General features: G+C 52.8%; 1 long non-coding RNA gene across 2 annotated transcripts; it reads right to left on the bottom strand.

The window, feature by feature from the left end:
- Positions 1–2,447: 2,447 nt before the first annotated feature.
- LOC115942673 (uncharacterized) lies at positions 2,448–20,231 on the bottom strand. Of its 2 annotated transcripts, none has more exons than XR_014144715.1 (4): positions 20,150–20,231; positions 12,502–15,807; positions 9,969–10,042; positions 2,448–3,222 (listed from the first exon to the last, which is right to left on the bottom strand). It is a non-coding gene; the product is annotated as an uncharacterized LOC115942673 (long non-coding RNA). The 2 variants fall into 2 exon arrangements; XR_014144716.1 differs by lacking the exon at positions 20,150–20,231 and adding an exon at positions 18,431–19,934.
- Between the last annotated feature and the right edge of the window lie 879 nt (positions 20,232–21,110).

Here is a 21,110-nt window from a genome sequence, read left to right as displayed (position 1 = left end):
GAACCAGGTTAAGGGGGAAAATTTTTTTAAAGGAAAAGGAGAGATTGAGAATGTAGTGGCTCATTTACCTTGGAGTTTCGGAGGGTGTGTCAGCTTCTGGCACTGTTTGATCCAGGGTTCCTAATAGTGTCTGTGTTATTTCCCCTCCACCTCATCGGTCAGTTCTGTTGGTTTCTGCCTATCTTGAAGAATAGGCCTTCTTCTGTCCCACGGTGGCAGACAGACCATCTCCAGTCCCAGGAAAGATGCTCACATGTTTACATTCTGTCAGCTCACACTTCAGAAGGAAGGGTCAGTGGTCCCTACTAGCTGTAGCGACGGTCCCAGGGAGGGCTCTGATTGACCCAGCCAGCATCACATGCCCCAGCCCAGTCACTGTACCAAGGAGAATGTGGCACTGTGGTTGGCCTCCTTGCCCTTCCCACCATGTGGGACCCCGAGATGGACCCCCGTTAGCCCACGTGGACAGGAAATGAGAGGGGTTGGAAATATGCCAGACAGGTACAATAAGCTACCTCCCTGCCTTGGTTCAGTCCAAGGCTTGGAGGGCGGAACTCGGAAGACACCAACATCTACGAGTTGGACAGAACTTGAGAAGGAGACCGAGGAGTATGAGAGAGGTTCTGGGTCTCCCAGGGTCTTCTCTGTCTCTTCCAGGGAAGTTCTGCAAGGAGGGAACGGGCAGAGGCAAATTCTGGAAGGGGTGACAGGCTCCTACTGTTCTGGGCTCCACCCAGCCACCCTCACCTGGGTGGAAAGGCTGTGGGCCCTGCTTCATCCAATATAGGTGCTCCCCACTCCTCCAGCAGAGCCTGTTTCCTTATCTGTGAAATGATGATTCCAACAGAACACCCACCCCAGAGGGTGACTGAGGGGTATGAGGAAGATGGCGCTGGGAAGTTCTTATCTCAGTGCCTGACATGTAGTAAGTGCTCAATAAATGGGAGCTGTGTGCAGTGCTGGTGGAAGAAACTGGAGAGTAATAGCACCCAGATTCCTGCTGGCATGATAGGGTGGAAAGTACAGCCAGAAAATTCAGCACCACTGAGGCATCATTCATTCGTTCATTCATTCATTCATTTGTTCACCAATCCTTGACGGAGTACCGGCTATATAGGAGTCCCTATGTCAGACATGGCAGATGTCAAGGCTAGAGCACAGGAGTCTGAGGTAGTATGGGATAGAGACGTGGTGGCCGGTAGTTATGACCTAAGGTGATAAGCACCATAGGGACTGGGCTGTGGGAGCTCAGAGAAACTCAGTCCTATGGAGGCACCCGGGCAGCCCCCTAAGAAGTCAGAATTTGAGCTGGGTGAAGACAAAGAGAGCTGACATTGCATGTGTGCTCACAGTGGGTCAGGTACGGGGTGTGCCAAGCCTATGAGGTAGGGACTGTTGTCCCTGTTACATGGATGAGGGACTGGGGGCCCAGGGAGGGTAGGCAGCTTGCTCAGGGTCACCATGCTTATAAGTGGGGGCACTGGGGCTGGCCAAGGGGCCTGATGCCCCTGGATGAGTTTAGCAGGTGGAGAGAAGAGAGACAGGATGGCAGGCAGAGGGAAAAAGACAGTGTGACCCAGCCATCTGGGATGGGCTTGGGGAGCCAGGATTCCCACACAGGGAAAGGCCACACCTCTGAGAGTGTGGGACAGGGACAGTAGGACAAGCACAAGATGGGAGCCATGACCTCCAGCGAGTCTGGTGCCTCCTGGAACCTAACTCTCCTTATCGGTAAAATGGGGATAAGGAAGTCTGTTATCTTCATCCTCATTTCACAGATGAGAAAGCAGATTAGATCAAGGCCATCTGGCTGCAGGGCCCCCACACTGAGCCACAACACCGTGGTTCTGTTGGAGCAGATGAGATGTGGGAGTTCACTGCCAACCCTCCTCTCTGTCTCAAGGGTAGCCACGGAGAGCACCCCAAGGGAAGCGGGGAGCCTCCACAGGAGAAGCCCTCAGAGGAGCCTAGGAGACAGTCCTGTGCTCTTATACAGAAATCCAATCTCTCTTTTTTTTTTTTTTTTTAAGATTTTATTTATTTGACAGAGAAAGACACAGTGAGAGAGGGAACACAAGCAGGGGGAGTGAGAGAGGGAGAAGCAGGCCTCCCTGTGGAGCAGGGAGCCCGATGCGGGGCTCGATCCCAGGACCCTGAGATCATGACCTGAGCCGAAGGCAGACGCTTAACGACTGAGCCACCCAGGCGCCCCAGAAATCCAATCTCTTAAGACCCTTAGAGACAGGGCGCCTGGGTGGCTCAGTTGGTTAAGCGACTGCCTTCGGCTCAGGTCATGATCCTGGAGTCCCGGGATCGAGTCCCACATCAGGCTCCCTGCTTAGCGGGGGGGTCTGCTTCTCCCTCTGACCCTCTTCCCTCTCGTGCTCTCTGTCTCTCATTCTCTCTCTCAAATAAATAAATAAAAATCTTAAAAAAAAAAAAAGACCCTTAGAGACAATGTTATGCATGCACCGGCGGGACAGTGCTTGTAACTTGCAAATAGAGAAACTGAGCCCAGAAAGAGGGAAGTGACTTGTCCAAGGCCACACAACCAGCTGGTGGTAGAGATGCATCTAGAATGCAGGTTGCCTGACACCTGGTCCTGCTCTCTTTCTCTATTCCAAAATCCACTCCTCACAAATGACCTCTCCCCTGCCTCTATGCCAGCAATCTCTGCCGGTGCCGAACGTTTAGTGTGGACCAGGCATTTCATCTGTCTTTATGTCTGGTCCTCCCAACTACCCTAGAAACTACCCTATCCAGGGTAGCCACAGGGGCTAGAAATAGAGATAATGCATGGTTTACTGATAGTACATTACAAAACATGTAAAGTAATAATCCGTCCAGACTCTGCCACCCTAGAAGTGACACAATCCCATTTTACAGAAGAGAGAACTGAGGCTAGAGATGTGACAAGTCTGCCTCGGGGGCTCACAGCTAGGAAACGACAGGGTGAGGATTAGCGTGCGGTCATTTCTGACTCCAAAGCTGGGGTGTCCTGTCCCCACCCCAAACAGCTGTCAGGTAAGGGATGAGCGGACCTGCCAAGGGAGGTGAGGAGTGCAGGCTGGAGGCTCTGATCCCCGGTCACCGGGGAGGTAACAGTTCTTACAGTGGCTCAACGAAGAGTCCTTGAAGTCAGGCTGCCTGGATTCGAGTCTTGTTCTGCCACTTCTGCCCTCAGGCAAACCACTGGTCCTCTCCGAGCCTCAGTTTCCTCGTCTGTAAAATGGGGATGGTAATAACGTTACCTGCCTCGGTGGGTTGTTGGAGGGTTAAATTAGAAGTGGCACACCGCGAGGGCAGTGGAAATCCAGCCTCTTATTTGCCGGCACACTGTATTTATGGCATTTGGTAGTGGCGTTCTGTCCCGTCTACCATTAATAGCGTTTTCACAGCACTTGTGTGTTCCGGAGCTGGCCACCTGGGCTCTGCCACGTGCTAGCTGTGTGGTCTAAAGCTTAGAGGGAGACTGAAGGTCAGGCTCATGGAGCTTAAGCCCCGCGTCGCTCATTGCATGGCCTTGCATATCATTTTGTATTCATAATTTCATATTATTTTTCTTAAAGGGGTTTCCCAGTATCGCCTAGACTCTACTAACATCCTGCAGAATGTGGATCCGCTCCTGTGTGTGCAGCACACTTGGCCTCTCGGTGCCTCAGTTTTCTCATCTGTTAAGTGGAAAGAGAGTCATTGTGCTGATTAGATGCAGTCATACGTGTAGAATGCTTTAAAAGTGACTGGCACATAGTCAATGCCCTATGGCTGTTGGCTTCTCAAGTGAATCTCCAGCTAGTAAATATGCTAAGTGCTAGTAAATGTGCTACATGGTTTCCATTGGTCATGTTCTTTAATTATGTTTAATTGTCACAACCACCCTACCCATTTTATAGGTGAGAAAACAGGCTCAGAGAGGCGAGGTCACAGAGCTTGGAAGCCAAGTGGGTCTGATGACAGAGCCATGCCCCCTAACCATTGCCCTGATACCTCCCTGTTTATGAGGGGCCCCTGGCAGCCGGACCTGGAAGACTTAGGTCACACCACAGGCAGGCACCCGCCCCTTGCAGGGAGTCCTTGAGACCCCTGCCGGGAAGAGGCCCCCGCAAGTCCAGCTGGGCCCCGGGCTCTGCCACACCTAGTACCCTTGTCCCTCCTGCCCACCCCCCCCAGAGCTTCCTCTTGAGCCCCTGTCACCAGAGGCCCTGGCCCAGGTGGGGTGGGGGCCAACGGGTGACAATGACCGATTTAGAAAGTAAAGTTGCTTCTCAAACAAATAAGAAAGAAGAGGAAAGAAAGAAATGGCCTGCCCGCTTCCTGCCCCACTCTCTCTCCCAGCACCTGGGGCCCAGCTGCGAGCTTTTCACTGCGTGTTTGTTCATCCTGCCTTGAGGAGCTTCTTCTTAAAGCTCCAGGCCCCCTCCGCAGGGGCGGAGGGATGATCGTGGAGCCAATGGAAATAAGCACCCTCCATGATTGCTGCATTGTCACTATCTAGAGGATTGTTTTGGACAACAATACCAATAATCATAACAATCTGGGTTTCCTGCACTTGGCAGAGTGGGGGTTATCGGCTTAGACTTGGGTGTGGCCGTCCTGGCTGTGATTTCTGAGGTGTGAAGGCCTGGGCAGGTTATTATGTCTTTCTGGGCCTCAGTTTCCTTGCCTGCAGAGTGGGGATGGGGAGGACTGGCGGAGGCAAGCGTGAGCACCCAACACCCAGTGCCGGCTGGCCGGGTGGCAGCTCCTCGATCGGTCACTAAAGCCGGGGTCACCCAGGAGCACAATTTTAAGAGCCTCCCTGGACGTGGTGGGAGAGCTCAGTGGAATGGGAGGTGGAGTGAATGCCTGGCACGTTCTAGCCTCTATTGTAAGGGCTTTACGCACAATTGCTCATTCCATCCTTACCACACCACGTGGAGTAGATACTGTTGTCCCTATTTTACAGATGAGACCAGGACACCAAAAAGTGACCTGCCCAAGGTCACTGCCTCCGGTAGGTGCAGAGCCAGGATGAACGCAGCCTCCGGATCCAAGACCAGCACTCTTAGCTGCACCCCTGGCCCTCGGGGCAGCTGTGGATGCACTGGATCTGCTTTGCCGGGTCACCACGGACAAGCCATTTCCTTCTCCGACTCAGTTCTTGATCTACAAACTGAGCAGCCTGTAATACCCACCTACAAGACATTATACAGTCCTAAGGGAGACGCGGGGTCAGATTTAGTGACCATGCAGGGAAAGACCTCGAGTGAACATACCGCGGGCTCTGGAAGCCGCCCGTGGCCATCACTGCTGCAATTATTATTAGTTTCACAGCCACAGGCGAAAGCCAGCCTAGAGGATGCTCAGGGCCCTGCCCAGCTCTGAAAATCTAAATCCTGTGGTTGCAGCTGGGGAGTGACTCCAGGAGGCACCTGGTGAGAGGTGGCTCCACCCGTCGGGGCTAAATAAATCCCCGAGGCTGCCACCAGGCAATCTGCCAGTCACCTGCCCTAATTAATGGCAAAGTCACGAACCCTGCTTCTCTGCGTCCCTCCCATCCCCCACGAGCTGTGTGGCCCTGGAGAGATGGCTCAACCTCTCTGAGACAGGAAAAGGACACGACCTTGCAGAGTTTTGATGGATTAGAGATAATGTAGACAAAGTGCTCAGCACAGTGCGTGCCATGTAGCTGAGAAGAGGTGATGAGAACCTGAGCTCGGGGCCAAGCTGCGTCCCATTCCTGCCCCATTTCCTGTTGTGTGCCCTTGGGTGAGTTCCTTGGACTCTCTGAGCCTGGAAAACGGAGGAGCCCTGCACCTGGCATACAGCAGTTGTTTACCTAAAGATTGTGCTTGGCTGTGACCATGTTTTGCACTTTATAAGGATGTCCAGAGGCCCTGAAAGATCCTGGGGGTATAGTGTTCCCTCCAGTGCCGGATTTCTCTGTTTGCCCCTCTGGAACTCCCCACAGCCCTTCTCCATCCTGTTCTGCGCCCTGATAGGTGAATTTTGTGGGTGACATCAATGGCCTCCTTGGCCCTTTGGCTTCTGGTTGGGCAGCGCAGGAGGGCAGAGGGCATGCAGTTGCTCCCCAAGCCCCTCCCTGCAGGGTGGCCACGGCTTGGCCGTGTCCCTCACCCAAGGGCTCCGGCCCCTGCAGGCGGCCCCATGTGTGCATACATCTCTGGCCCCGGGTCTGGGTAACTTCTCCCTCTCCATCCTTCGGGCTAGAGGTGGTAACAGCTCCCCGTTGTTGCCAACCCTAGGACACTGCACCATCCCTCTTGGTAGCCCTGAATCCTGACCACATCTTTGTTAATAGTCTTCTGATTAGACGCTCTTCAAACAACTCCACTTGAGTGTACCATCTGTTTCCTGCCAAGGCCCCGATCATGGTTTTAGCATGACATGTACCCTGTTGTATTCGTCAAGGACTCCAGGTACGGTAGAATAATAAAAATCCACACTGCTCTCCCATATACATATTTATCCTCTTGAGTAACTTTTGCTGAGTATCTGCTGTGTGCCAGGCTCTGTACAGGGAGCTGGGAGCAGAGATGACCACGATCTAGCTCCTGACCCCCAGGAGCTTCCGGACTAGCTGGAAGACAGACACCTCAAGAGACAACCACAGTATTTGCCAAAAGCCATGATAGGAGCACGTACAAACCCTGAGGTTCAGCAGAGAAGGAATAGTCACACTCCAGGGGAGGCTGGGAAGGCTGCATAGCAGAGGGACTTTTGAGTGGCAGCATTAAAAGATTGTTAATAATGTATTTTATTTAACCAAATATTTCAAAATATTACCAATGTATAATATCATCAATAAGAAGTGATACAAAAATTCTTAAGGATTTTTGCATTTTTTCCCAAGCCTCCAAATCCGGTGTTGATTTTACACCTACGGCCCCTCTCCATTCAGCCAGACCCCGTTTCAAGTGCTCAGGAGGCGCAGGTGGCTGGCCTTGAGCGGCATCTCATTGAGCGGCATGGATCAGGGTCTGCTGAGCCTCACAACAGATCTGCGAGCCAAATGGTACTGTTTCTCCCACTTTACAGATGAGGAAGCAGTCTCAGGAGTTGGGTCACCTGCCTGAGGTCACACTTCCTGATGGGGCATCATTTGAACCCACATCTCTGTGGCTCCAAAGCCTGTCTCTTCCTGCTGCCCTGTTCTGCCTCGGGGCCAATCCCTGTTCCCTAGAGTGAAGCAGCTGACAGGTGCTGAGAAGATAAAACTTCAACTGACGTCCTCTGACCCCAAATCCTGTAATGTTTCTACATCAGTTGATTCTATGGGACAGATTGGGGGAAGGTAACAACCCTTCAAACTGGGTTCTGACCCCTGTTCATCTAGGGTCCCTGAGGATAGGGTGGCCGAAGAGAACCAGACACTGCTGGTACATTGTACAATTCTCTTTGGGGGGGAGTTGTGAATGGGTGGAAGGCCCGGGCTGCACCAGAGGGGAGGTCTGCCGTGGTAATGGACTAGGTATGCTGGACAGCAAGTCACCTCGGTGTCTTCACCTGCACCACACTCAGCAGTCCCTTCCCAGCCGAGACACTGGATTGTCCAGAAATACCTACTCCTGAGCCTAGTGGGGTACTTGGAGTTCACAGTGAATTAGTCACAGTCATTTTCACACTGATACAGGGGAATTTAGTTGGGATGATAAAGGTTAAGGCCTTCTGTTGGGCAGCTTACCCAGGCTCTCATGTGCAGAGAGTCCTGGGAGGATTCTTAGACCCACATCCATGCTTTGGAGGAGAACCCAGAGTCATGGAATAATGGCTTGGAAACAACGGGAGTTCCCTGGCAAGTCCAGACTATGTGTCTGGTGACTGCAGAGATGCGTGTGACACTAAAATTCGTGATCGGTAGCTGAGTATTCACCCACCTATTCGCTGTCGTCCACTGTCCACCTGCCTATAGAATCAACCATCCATCCAAACATCCATCCATACCCTGTCCACCTGTCCACTCCTCCAGCATCCATCTCTCGATTCCCTTGTTCTTTCCTCCACCCATTCACTCATTTCTCCCCATCCTGTCCTCTACCGGGTCCTGTGCTGGGTGCTGAGTGTGCACCAATGGGTAAGACTCAGATCTTCCCTCAAACCCAGTGAGGGAGACAGACACTTCGTCTAAGCGAGGGAGGTCAGTGTGGTGATGGAGGGTTCTCGGAGGTGCAGTGGGAGCTCGGAAGAGGAGCTGCCCAGATGTCCCTGAGAGTGTCAGAGAAGGCTTCCCGAGGAAGGGACACCCGAGCTGGTCTTGAAAGAGGAACAGTGGCTTGTGAAGCCAGAAGAAGGCAGCCTGGCTGATGAGTTGGGCGGTGATGCAGGCTGGCCAGTGACGCAACAGAACCCGCAACAGAAGCTGGTGGAGGAAATGAAGGAAGACTGGCCCCCCGCCAGGATCTCACCCCAGGGTTTCCAGAGTGGCTTAAAAATGTTGACAACTCAGGGGCACCCGGCTGGCTCAGTCAGTGGAGCGTGCGACTCTTGGTCTCAGGGTTGTGAGCTTGAGCCCCACGTTGGGTGTAGAGATGACTTAAAAATAAAATCTTAACAAAGAAAAGAAATGGTGACAACTCAGAAGTCTGCATCAGCTTTCCCTGGCCATGCCTTCACTTAGCACAGCACAAGGTCTGAGATTTCAGAGCTGGAAGACCTAGAGAGCATCGGAGTTAGTCCTGCTGTTGTAAATCGGGGAAACTGAGGCCTTGAGAGGAAAAAGGACATGCCAAGTCACAGAGCTGGGGGTGAGGAGGCGAGCTGAGGTCTCTAACTCCCATGCCCGTGTTGTTTCCGCTAGAGTCTAGGCCCCCTCCCGCATACTCAACAACATTGGAGGCCAAACGCTTGCAACCCCTCAGTGCCTGGCACGGTGCTGGGCCTGGAGAAGGGGACCTTCCATGTCGCCCCTGCACTCCTGCCCTGTCCCCACAAACAACCAGATTGGTAGAGCTTATTCATGCTCTATCCATTGTCCCATGTAATTCCCACAGCAGTCCCAGAGGACTGGCATTACTACTCCCTTTTACAGAAAAGGAGGCTCAGAGAGGGGAAGGGGTTTGCCCAGAGTCACACAGCTCAAACTCAGCGGAGCCAGCATCCTGACTCCCCGTCCTGTACCTGATCCGAGACACCAGGCGACACCTCACATAGTTTTGAATGTTCTGGCCCCAGACTGACTCTGTGCCACGGAAGTCAGGGGCTGTGGACAGTTCAGCAGGGACATGGACGTGATGGAACGACCCCGAAAAGGAACCCCCAGAGATTGTTTTCACCTGGAACTTGCTCTACCCCGCCCAGCAATGGAAAATGTGTGTCAGAGGAAGCTGCTGGTTGGGGATGGGGTAGGTGTGCGTGGGTGACAGCATTTGGAGGGGCACCACGGGGGAGGGGGCAGGATGTGCTGGGGGTGGGGGGCAAGGTCGGGGTGCTGGAGCAGGTTGCAGGTTTCTGCCCCCTGCCCGCTGTCTTTTTCTTTCTGGCTCTCACTTTCTTTCTCATGCTCTCAGAACTAACAGTGCAACTTTCACTTCCAGGCGGACGGGCAGACTGTCCTGTGAAAGCTGTCCCCACGCTCTACCTTCCAGATCTCCTTGGTCAATTCTCTGCTCAATAGTTCAGTCAACAAGCATTTATTGAGCACCTGCTGTATGCTCAGATGCGGGGATGCAGGATGGCCCCTTCCCGGAGAAGTACATAATCTGATGGAGACAGAAATATGACAAGACAGGTACAATACCTGGATGACACAATCCAGTGAGGGGAGTGGGAGTAGTGGGCAGAGAGACCTTCTGGAAGACAGTACACCAAGCATAAGGGAGGTAATAGTAACTGCTCTTCCATGTGCCAGATTAAAAGGCTAAGCCCTTTAAAGGCTTTTATACCCATCCATCCTCAACTCTGGGAGATAGGAGCTGCTAGCATTCCCATTTTACAGGTGAGAAAGTTGAGGCATTGGGATAAAAACTTACCCAAGGTGTCAATTCTAGACTCTAGGAAATGGGGGAACCAGGATTCAAAACCAAGCAGTCTGCTCTTCACCGCCCTACCAAAGAGAGGGAAGAGGGAACAGGTGTTGGGAGCAATAAGAGGGAGGGCCCCCCCCGCCAAGGAGGTGGTGTTATCGGTGTTGATAGTGGAGGGCAAAGTGCTGAGAAGAGAGGCTGGGGAGCGTTCAGGGTCCAGGCAAGGAGTCCCTCCAGGCATCGCCCGGGGAACTGGGAAGTTGTGGACAAGTTTTGAACAAAGGAGTGACATAGGTGTGTCTATTCTAGAAAGGGACCCCACCTTTAAAGTGGTGATCGGTGCGGGCAATGGACAAAAGTTAAATGTGATTTATTTCAATGTGTTATTAGTTTCCTAAGGCTACTGTAACAAGGTACCACAAAGCCAGGGTTAAGGTAACAGAAATGTGTTCTCTCTGTGTTCCGGACGTTAGAGGATTGAAAACAAGCTTCATCGGGGTCATGTTGTCTAAGACTCTGGTAGAGTCCCTTCTTGCCTCTACCTAGCTTCTGGGGGTGGCCATGGATCCTTGACATTTCTTGGTTTTTAGCCGCATCACTCCCATCTCTGCCTCTGTCTACAATGGTGTTTCCCCTGTGCAGCTCTCTCTTCTTAGAAGGACACCAGTCCTATTGGACTAAGAGACAACCCCACTCCCATATGACCTCATCTCAACTAATTATATCTGCAACAACTCTATTCCCAAATAAGGCCCCCTTCTGAAGTTCTGGGAGTCAGGACTTCAACATATCTTTTGGGGGGGGGGACATAATTCTACCCATAACAGATGTCATTAAAGTGCTTGTCCTATAGATAAATCTCAAATCTGGAAGAAAAAAAAAAAGTCCTCTGTAGATCTCATGTCTCAGTTTGAGATTCAGGAGATCTGGCCTCAGCATATTTGTCCCCCACACTAATACTTTGCCCTAGTGAGTACTAAATAAATGTTTGAGAAATACTTGACTTGTGGTCCCCTAAGGCTCTCAGGTCTGTCCTTAACAAGTTAGAGAAATAGACTAAAAGTCCCCAGAGAACAAAGTCAAGCCGCCCTCTGTCCCAGATTCCTGGTAGGCAGCTGTTCCACTGACCTGGGCACCCCCTGCCCCCCTGCCTGGGCACCCGTGTGGGGAAATAGCCGGTCATGAGAAGGATGGAGAGGAGAGGCCTCAGCTCCCTCCCTCTCCGGATTAAGCAAACCTGCTGTGCTCAGTCCTCTCCCTTGCTTCCCTGTCCAGACAGGCTCAGACTATTCCATTCAGACAAATGTCCGTGCATTACCCTTGCTTCCCTGGCCTGGTTCAGGTCTTTCTCTTGACCACTGGGACTATTGCTCCAGTCTTCGAACCAATTTCTTTGCTGCCAGCGCCAATCGGGTCATCCTAAACATGAATCTGTTGATTTCTCTCGTTGTTTTAAAACCTTCAATGGCTCCCTCTCATTCTCAGAATAAAATCTGGATTCCTTAGCTTACCATTTCTAGCCTTGGACATGTTGGTCCCCAGGTAGCTACCCAGGATTGTTCTTCCCTATTTCCCTACATGTGCACTATCTTACGGGCAGGGAAGGTTCCAGAATTTCCATTCAAAAGAGACTGGGGGCGTGCATTCTGGTTAGCAGGAGACACGGTGGGGGCTTGCCTCGAAGTTGTCTTTTTGTAAGCAAGGACGCCTGAGCATGGCAGTGTTCTCCTGTCGTCTGCATCTACTCCTTGGCATATGCTGTCCCCTTGACACGGAGTGATCTCCCCACATCCCAATTTTTCAACATGTGACTCAAAGGACACCTTCACTCTGATCACATAACCAAAAGAACCTCTCCCTGGTCCGCATACAGAGTATTTTGATTGAACTTCCTAGTGAGGTTTATTCTAATCCACCTCCTGCGGACAAAGGAAGCACCTCCCTTCCCTTCCGTTGAGGCGCTAGCCCCAGGCCTCGGACTGCAGGGCAGGAAGGGCACGTGAGAGAAGTGCCAGGATGGAGACCTGGCTGCTAATACACTTTGTCAGGGTCTTGCTGCATGATCGTGGGCAAGTCACTTTCCTTCTGTGGGCCTCAGATTCTTCTCTGTAGAGTGGGGTTGCAGGGGGAGGCATCCAAGCAGGGTGAAAGCATGAGCTGAGTTTCTCCCTCCACCCCAGGTCTGGCCAGACCTTGGTACTATGAACAGGAGCTCTTGGGGGAGGGGGTCCTTTATTTTGTATTAATTTACATATATTTGCATATGTGCTATAAGAGGAACGGACTACATTTCATTCATAGAAAGAACTCATGTCATCTAATGGATGTCCAGGGATGGATAAAAGCCACTGGCTCACGGTCCCATCCAAATCTTAGCAGTCAGAGGTCTTTAGTAATTAGCCCTCCCTCCCCCTCCCTTTAGAGACGAGTAACGGAGGCTCAGAAAGGGAATGGGAGGAGGCCAATGTCACAGAGCAAGTGAAGAGCACCAGGCTTCCTCCAGGCTTCCCACCATCCGCCAGGGGATTGCACCACGCACCTGGTTTCTCTCTCCACGCAGGGTCCAGGGTGCGAGGGGAGGCTTGGTTTTCTCTGTAGGCCCTTCTCTACGCCCCAGAGTAACAAAGCCTGCTGGCTTCGCAGCCTCCGTAACCACCACAGGAAACCAAATTGTAGTAGAAAGTCATACGCGAGTGGAAAATCCTCTCAGAGATGTGAGATCGTTGCTTTCACCTGTTCTAAAAATAACCCAGTTTATTAGAGATTGATAGATGACAAGATAATGCAGGTTACTCCTCTGAGGCTAGGGAGAAGAGACAGTGCTATCTGCTGAACAAAAGGGGAGTTGGGAGGTGCTGCGGGCATTGGTGAGCTGGCTGGACCGAACTCAGGGTTCAGTGAAAGTTAGTCGGGGGGTGGGCAGGTGCTCCTCGGGCCTGTAGGAACTGTAGAAGCAAGACGGTGGGCGCTGCCTTCAAGGATCCTAGTCCAAGGAGTGGGGAGACAGATAACAAAGTAATTGCCAACTGGGAGAAGGGCTCCAAGGGAAACAAGTAGTGCTGGGATGAAGAGCAACAGGGGTGGTCAGGGAGGCTTCTGGAAGGAGGGGGCGCTTGAGCTGGGACTGGACAGTGAGAAGGATTGGAGGGGGGCATCTCCAGGAGAGAGGCCAGCAGGTACCAAAGCCTGGAGGTAGGAAGGAGCTTGGCAGTTCTGGAAGCTGGAAGGCCAGTGCTGGGCAGGGAGGAAGGGGGTGTGGACTGGCAGGAGGTGCGGGGGAGGGGGCAGGGCCAGGCCTATGCTGGCTTTGGGGGCTGTAGGCTTAGGGATTTGATTTCGGGTCAGTGGGAAGTTACCGAGGGAAGGTTTTCAGCAGTGGCATTAGGAGATGTGGTTTGTACTTGGGGTGCTGGGCTGGCTCAGTAGGTAGAGGATGTGACTCTTGATCTCGGGGTTGTGAATTTGAGCCCCACATTGGGCATAGAGATTATTTAAAAAAAGAAGAAGAAGCCGCTTGCTCTTGCCTGTAGTGTGGGATAATGACGGGAGGGTCGAGCAGCAAGGACACCAGCCAGGCAGTGGAAAAGGCATCCTGCAGGAGTGTCAGGGGCCTGGACTAAGATGGGGAGAGAACTCAAAGTATGTTTTGGAAAGAAACTTCACAGGAGCTGCAGACAGACTGGATCAGGGGTAGGAAGAGGGGGGAGAGGAAGAAGGCACTAGAAGGGACAGGTTTCTGGCCTGAGCACCTGGTGAGTGGCAGTGTCATTTCCTGAGGTGGGGACACATGCAGGCAGGAGGAGCGGGTGTGGGAATCCGGTTTGGGGCAAAGGAGATTTGAGAAATTTGCAGATCACCAAGAGACTCTACTGGAAGGCAGCTCCAGAGGGTCTAGGAGTCTCTGGCCATCTGACAAAAGCAGGTCGTTAGTCCTTCCATTGTTCATGAAGTCTGATCAGTGAGCTCCAGGGGACCAGAGACCAGTTCTGCTTTGTTTTATAACCCCAGCCCCTAGGAAGGTGCCTGGCATGGAGTAGGTGCTCAACAAAAAGTTGGTGGATGCATGAAGAAGGCTCATGAACCTGGTGGGTGCTTCATAAATATTGAAGGAATTCTCTGACTCCTTTTCTCTCACCCCCATATCTCGTCAGTCAATGATTTCTACAGATTTGCCTTTCTCAGTGTTTCTCAAGCCAGTCCCCTACTCCATCCCTACCACCACTGCCCTAGTCCAGACCCCTGAGCATTAGCTATGTTTACTGCAAGCTGTGAGTACATGTGCCAGGCACTGTGCTAGGTCCTTTATGAGTAATATTGTCACTTCCCCTTTAAAACAACACCGAGGGGGGCACCTGGGTGGCTCAGTCGGTTAAGCGGCTGCCTTCGGCTCAGGTCATGATCCTGGGGTCTTGGAATCGAGCCCCACATCTGGCTCCCTGCTCAGCGGAGAGCCTGCTTCTCCCTCTCCATCTGCCTGCCACTCTGCCTACTTGTGCTCTCTCTCTCTCTCTCTGTCAAATAAATAAATAAAATCTTTAAAAAAATAAAATAAAACAACACTGAGGGGCAGGAAACCTTCCCTCCCTTTTACTACTCACAGCCTCCTGTGAAATCTCCCTGTCTTCTGGCCCCACCCTTCCAATCCCTCCCTTATACTTCAACCAGGGTGGCTGGCAAAACTCAAAATTGGATCTGTCCGTCCACGGCTTACAACCCTCTCATTGTCTACAGGCTTGTGATCCCACAGCTTAACGTGGCTGAGAGGACCCGAGTTCCAGCTCTGCCTCATGGGCCCCTGTGGCTCATCTGGGTCTTCCCTTGCATCCCCTGGAGTATCCAGCGCTGTTTCTCACCTCCATGCCTTTGCTCACGCCGGTGCCCTCTGCCAGGAGGGCCCTCCCTGTTGCGGGTTCATTCATATCCACCACGTAAGGCTCAGCTTTTCTTCCCAGTCTTCTTGGACTCCACCACTGGCTAGGTTGGAGGTCCCCTAGGCCACCCCCCTCCCCACTCTGTGTTGACTTCATCAGCACCTGTAGTAATAACAACTCTATTTCTTTTAATTAATGCATAGGATTATTTCCAACTCATTAGGTCAGGTGGTTCCTTAGTCAAGAAACCCCCACAGCATTTCCTGATCGTCCAGGACAAGAGCGGTGATCAGTGATTCTGCTCTTCCCTGGCTTAGCTTTGATCTGAAATGAGTCACATGGTCCAGAGACCATGTATATGTGAGTAGCGTGGGGCCCAGGGGTCTTGGTCCCTTACAAATCCTGGACTATCCTGAGGGGAAGACAGTCCCAGTAGTTTATTCTCACCCAAAGCATTCTGATCCTGGTCCTCCCTCTCTCTGGGGCTCAGGGGGGTTCTGGAGGGTTCTTGCTCCCACCCAGGCAGAGGGGGACTGGTGTCCAGCCGAGGATTCTCCGTCCGCTAGGCAGGGGTCTGTGCCCATGTGGCCAACGTGTGAGTGGCCCAGCCAGCCCCTCCGACAGTGTGGTCTGGACCGGCTGGCGTCCTTGCCACTGGCTCAGTGCCCCGGGGCGAGAGCTCACCGTGGCCACGTTTCCACGTCTCGCTGCCTGGTGGGACCACGTGGCTGCCACTCTCCTTGAGAAGCCCTGGCACCTCGGGGTTCGGGACGTGCTCCAGTTTCATGCAAATGGCGGCTTTGGCCGGACCGCAGGTGCATGATCCCACACTGTCCCAGGAGAGACAGACACAGCCAGCCATGGAGAACTGGTGCCCAGCCAGGTGTCCGCTCAGCATCGGCTTCCTTCAGGCTTGGCTACCGCCGCTCTAGCTCAGGGACCAGACTCCTGTCGTTCTGGGCGAAACGCAGACCCTGTAATAATAGTGGTTTGTGTTTACTAAGGCATATTCTGTAACATGTACTATTCTGAATGCTTTACAAGTATCAAATAATTTAATCCTGACAACAGTCTTACTTGGTGGGTAATTATTGGCCCCCATTTTGCATATTTAGGAAATTGAGGCACAGAGAGGTTAAGGGACTTGCCTATAGCCACACAGCCAGTGAATGACAGAACTGGGACACAGGCCAAGCTGGCTGGTTCCAGAGCCACACTCTCGGCGGGTACACACAAACACTTCGGCCCGTCACGTGATGCATGTCTGTTTGCTTTTGTCTGTCTCCACTGAGAACCAGAACTGAGTCTCGTTGCTGCTTACCTTCAACACAGCAGCGAGCACACAGTAGGTGCTCAATCAAGCCCGTCTTAACAGGAGCTAGTTTGTAACCTCCTACTTTGGGTAAGGGAGCCCAGGGGAGAAAACATGTTTCATATTTTGGCATTTTGCTACCATCTGTCCTACAAGATCACGTTCATGGGTCACAACACTGCTGGGCATGGATTATTAGACCCGCCTGTCAGATGAGGAAACTGAGGCCCAAGGAGGCTAAGAAATCACCCAGCGAAGAGTTAGCGGAGATGGAACCTAAGCCCAGGTCTCCTGCCTCCAAGTCCAGTGCTCACTTTACGCATCAGAAATGGGGCCAGGGAAGATGTGGCTGAACCCAAACCCAGTCCAAGGGGCATGGGGGCCCTGCCAAGTCAGGGGTCATTAATCATGCCCTCTCCCAGCAGGGGGGAGCTTTGGGGGACAGAGGCTTGCTTCCCTTCCTCTCAGCCCTCAGGGTCTAACACCTCTTCAGGGCAGGAAACTCTTCCTTGTCACAAAGCACTAGCCCTCCCTCCCCCATCGTCCCCCCTCACTCCAGGCCGCTCCCCTCCCTATCCCCCTTGAGGGTCTTGGTAAAAGCATCCGCTTGTCAGTGTAAATCTACAGGGTTCCGACCAGCAGCTGGAGATGGATGGGCAGGAAGCAGTAACAATGGATGAAAGACCCTCTGTGCCCAGGTGGGTGGGGGAGGGATAGGCAGGAAACAGAAGCCTCTCTCCTATGGGGGCCTGGGGCTGCTGGCTGCCGGGAGGCCTGGGATGCAAGAACCTGTGGGGTTTATTTGGATTCCCCAAGGATCCAAGCTGGGAGCCCTTCGCAAACATCAGACCAGCTCATCTCCGTGGGGTGCCAGGTCCAGGATGTGTGACAAGAATGTCGCTTTCATGCAGCTCTGTTTGTCCCTAGGGCCTAGCGCAGGGCTGGCTGCCCAGTAGGGGCTTGTCTGTCGAATAAAGAAATTAATCTGGCACTACTAATAACTAAAGAATGGCAGTTTTTTTTTAAAGGAATTTCTACATCCAATGCGGGGCTCAAACTTAGAACCTGGAGATCAAGTCGTACATTCTTCCGATAGAGCCAAACAAGCGCCCCTGATTTTCTTTTTTAAAAATACAAAAAACAGGGGTGCCTGGGTGGCTCTGCCTTCGGCTCAGGTCATGATCCCAGGGTCCTGGGATCGAGCCCCGCATCCGGCTCCCTGCTCGGCGGGAAGCCTGCTTCTCCCTCTCCCACTCCCCCTGCTTGTGTTCCCTTTCTCGCTGTGTCTCTCTCTGTCAAATAAATAAAGTCTTTTAAAAAAAACCAAAAAACATCCACAATGATCCCTTTCCCCTTCACAATTTTTGCACGTACTGTTTTTTCTACCTGCCATGCTCTTCCCTCCACTTTTTGCAAGGTCAGCACCTTCTCATCCTCTAGTTGGCAGCCCCCAAAGCTCTTCCATGAAGCTTTGGGGACCCGCTTTGACCTCCACCCCTTGCTAAAGTAACCCCCATTCCCTTGCCCCTCTAACCCAGCACCCTGTGGACTTCGTTGGTGGCACACTTATCAGAATAAAACAACTTCTCACCTACTATGCATCCTTATTTTTGTATTCCCTGTCTCTCCCACCAGAATGTGAGCTCTAAAAGAACTTCTTGTTTGTTGCTGTATCCCCAAGGGGCAGGTGCTTCGAAGATGCTCCATAAATAGTTGTTAAGTAGATCAAGAGCTGAACAACTGAGTCCTGTAATGATGTCATTCACACCCTATGCTCTGCATTCTGCTTCCTCAAAGAGAACAGAAGGATTCTTGCTCCTGCACTGAGGATTGTAAAGCCCCAGCCCATACTGAGGGACTAGCTCCCAGGTCAATAACTGTGGTGATCACAGATCACGATAGGACTTTGCTTCCCCCACAATCATTTGTGAGGTCCATCAAAATCTAGGTGTGCACGGTAGGGGGGAGGCCGTACATGGGAATGTCCGCTGTTTGTCCAGCACACTGCAGTGGACACTGGAGTGGACAGGGCTGGGGCCACCAAACCTACCCATTTCAAAGATGGGAAAACCGAGGCCCAGAAATGCCAAGGTCACACACACACATCAGTCCAGAGTTTTACCAGCAGAGAGATCAATAGACCTGCAGATTCAGTGAGCCCGAAGACAGTCATTCAGATATTTATTGAGCACCTATTATGCGTCTGGCACTGTGCTGGAAGCTGGGGCGTAGCAACAACTAAAGGCTCAGAGACTCAAAGCAATTACGTAAAAGGCCCAGCCTACCTGACACAGAGCCGCTTCAGTGACCTTGACAGCAAGTCCCTGCTTGGCCAGGCGCGAGAGCGGGGCATGAGTCGGGGAGAGGAGCTCCAAAGTCCCAGGAGGCAGAGGGAGGGAGAGCTGATCTGGGGCTGGACACAGAGACTCTGAAATACAGGACAGTACTGACCCTAAGAAGCCAGCTTAGCTGGGGCTAGTGATCCTGCTCGTGTACTTGCCGTTGGGTTGGATTGGTGCCCGGACATTCAGCGCCTTCGAGTGGAGTGGTCTGTGCCATCTCAACAGTGTGGGCCCCAGTCAACAGAGAAGGCCGAAGACCACTCATTCACCCAGGAAACTCCCACTGAGCACCTGCTGCATGCCACAGCCCGTGCTGAACACTGGAGTCACAGTCCCATCTCTCAGAGTCCTTGGTACCGGGGGGGGCACACAGACATGCAGACAGACCATCAGAGACCCGAGATCAGGCCACCCCAAGGCAGCACGGACCAGCAAGGAAAGCCTCTGGCAGTGCCTTCCAGCTCCCTCTTCTGGGACCATGGAGAGCATCCTCAGGCCAGCAGACCCGTATCCGGTCTCAGCTCCTCTTCGAGGTCAACATGTGACCATAAGTGACTTAACATCCCCGAACCTCAGTTTCCCCATCTGTAAAATGGGCAGAGTAACAGGACCTGCTTGTGTAGCACTGCAAGAATTTGATGAAATAAGCCGCAAAATCTCTGGGCATACAGGTGCCCTCAGGAACAGCGAGCGCTCAGGGGGCCTGCGGCCTGCTATGGCCTACAGGTACCATCATCCGGTCCCACAGGCTCCCGTCTTGGATGGAGTCAGTCAGTCATGCAACAAACACGGATGGGACACTGGTTCTGTGCTCGGCCCAGTGCCTGGCAGGGGACAGCAAAAAGGAGTGAGACCCAGCCCGGACCCAGGAGTCACTCACCATCCAGGGACGAGCAGATACAGCAACATACTTGCAACCAAGTATGGGCGATGTTATTCTAGATCTCGCCCTGGTAGACGGTTCTCTGAGGAGGCCTCGTTTACACCTCACGATGGTCCTTTACAAGGTACACATCGTTATCCTGGTTTCACAGATGAGCAAACTGAGGCTCCGAGAGCCAAATCCACCTGCCCAGGGTCATATAAACTCTGTGTGTCTGTCTCCAGAACGTACGCTCTGTCCTCACAAAAGCAAATCTTGGGCAAAGGTTGGCTCATTCGGTCAGTGAACCCTTTTGCACACGTGCCACATGCCAAGTCTGGACCGTGGAGCTGAACAGGACGGGGCCCCTGCCCCCACCGCTATCCAGGGGAGAGGTAGATTTGGGGCACGCCGGGGCTCTGTAACACCGATGAGCGACCTTTTGGCACTGGTCTAGCCTCCCCCCCCCCTTAAAGTGCCCGGAGGGCTGCTGGGAAAGGCCCAGGGAGGGAGGCTGTGACAGCTTTAGGCCCCCAGGGCCACCATGTCTGCTCAGCCTGGCTCTGACTCACCACCCACACCTGGCGCTGGCCTCAGGCAGCCACGCTGCTGGAAATAGACCCGGGGCAGAGAGCAGGAGCAGGGGAGGGGAAGGGGGGGCGGGCAGGGAGGTGGCACCTGCATGCGTGGCTGCCATTCCCACCCTCCCCACCAGGAAGCAGAGAAGTGTCATCCACCAGAGCCCACCGGAAATAAGCTGGGCTCAGGAACGCTCCTGGGGGTTGAAGACCCCCGCCTACCTGGGAGGCTGCCCCGAAGCAGCGAGGGTTATAATGAAAATAGTGGCGATGCCTCACTTCCCACAACTCTCCATGGTTCTCGAGCACTTCTGTGCCAGGCTGGCCTCAGTAAGTGCTTTGCATGTAGTGGTGATCTCACTGAACTCCCACAGCTAGCCAGGAGGTTGTACTGTGATTAAGCCTGTTCTACTGATGAGGAACTTGAGGTTCAGAGAACCACGGTAAGTTGCCTAAGACAACACAGCCCCTGCATTAGGCATCGTGAAATCACCTCAAGCTCCCCCCTCCCCGCTCCAGCTCAAATGGCTCATTCTAGATCACATGTGCCAACTCTGTTCCCATCCTCCCTGCCTGCATCACCTTCCCTCTTGACCAAGGTAAAGCCTCCCTTCTTACCGCTCTGGGAAGCAGAAATCACACGATAATCCTTCTCTTTTCCTCTCTACCTATCTTAACCCTGCTCAGCTTTCAGTCCACGTCTGATCATGCTGCCTCCCTGTCTAAAACCTGCAGTGGCTCCCTATTGCCCTCAAGATAAAATATATTCAAGAACCTTCGTACACTGAGCCCTTCCCACTTCTCCAGCCTCATTGCTCACTAATCCCTGCTTGGGCAAGTCAGGACACTTCCCAAGGCTCGCTCTCCTGGTGGGCACGCTAACAGGGCTGCACAGTGATGAGGAAGAAGGGGCTGATGCGTGTGAAGTACCTAGCGGGGCCCTTGGTGCATAGTTGGTGTTTGGTAGACCTTCCTTCTCCACTACCAGCTCTGAGCCAAAGGCTGGGGTGGAGTTGGTGGCCTGTGAAAGGGTCTCTGCTTTCAGCCAGGCTGGGGTCAAGGGCTTTATGGTGGTCTAGCCCAAGGACTGTCAGTGCTACTGGAATTCATCACGTTAAGAAATTTTGAAAGACTGCAGGGCAGCGGTAGTTGGAACTAGGGGAGGGGAAAAAGGCAAAGGAAC

Source organism: Leptonychotes weddellii, chromosome 4 (genome assembly GCF_054177405.1).
Source record: "Leptonychotes weddellii isolate Sample4059 chromosome 4, ASM5417740v2, whole genome shotgun sequence".
Lineage (NCBI taxonomy): Eukaryota > Metazoa > Chordata > Mammalia > Carnivora > Phocidae > Leptonychotes > Leptonychotes weddellii.
The sequence above is the reverse complement of the archived record's forward strand: the minus strand, read 5'-3'. Positions and strand labels throughout refer to the sequence as shown.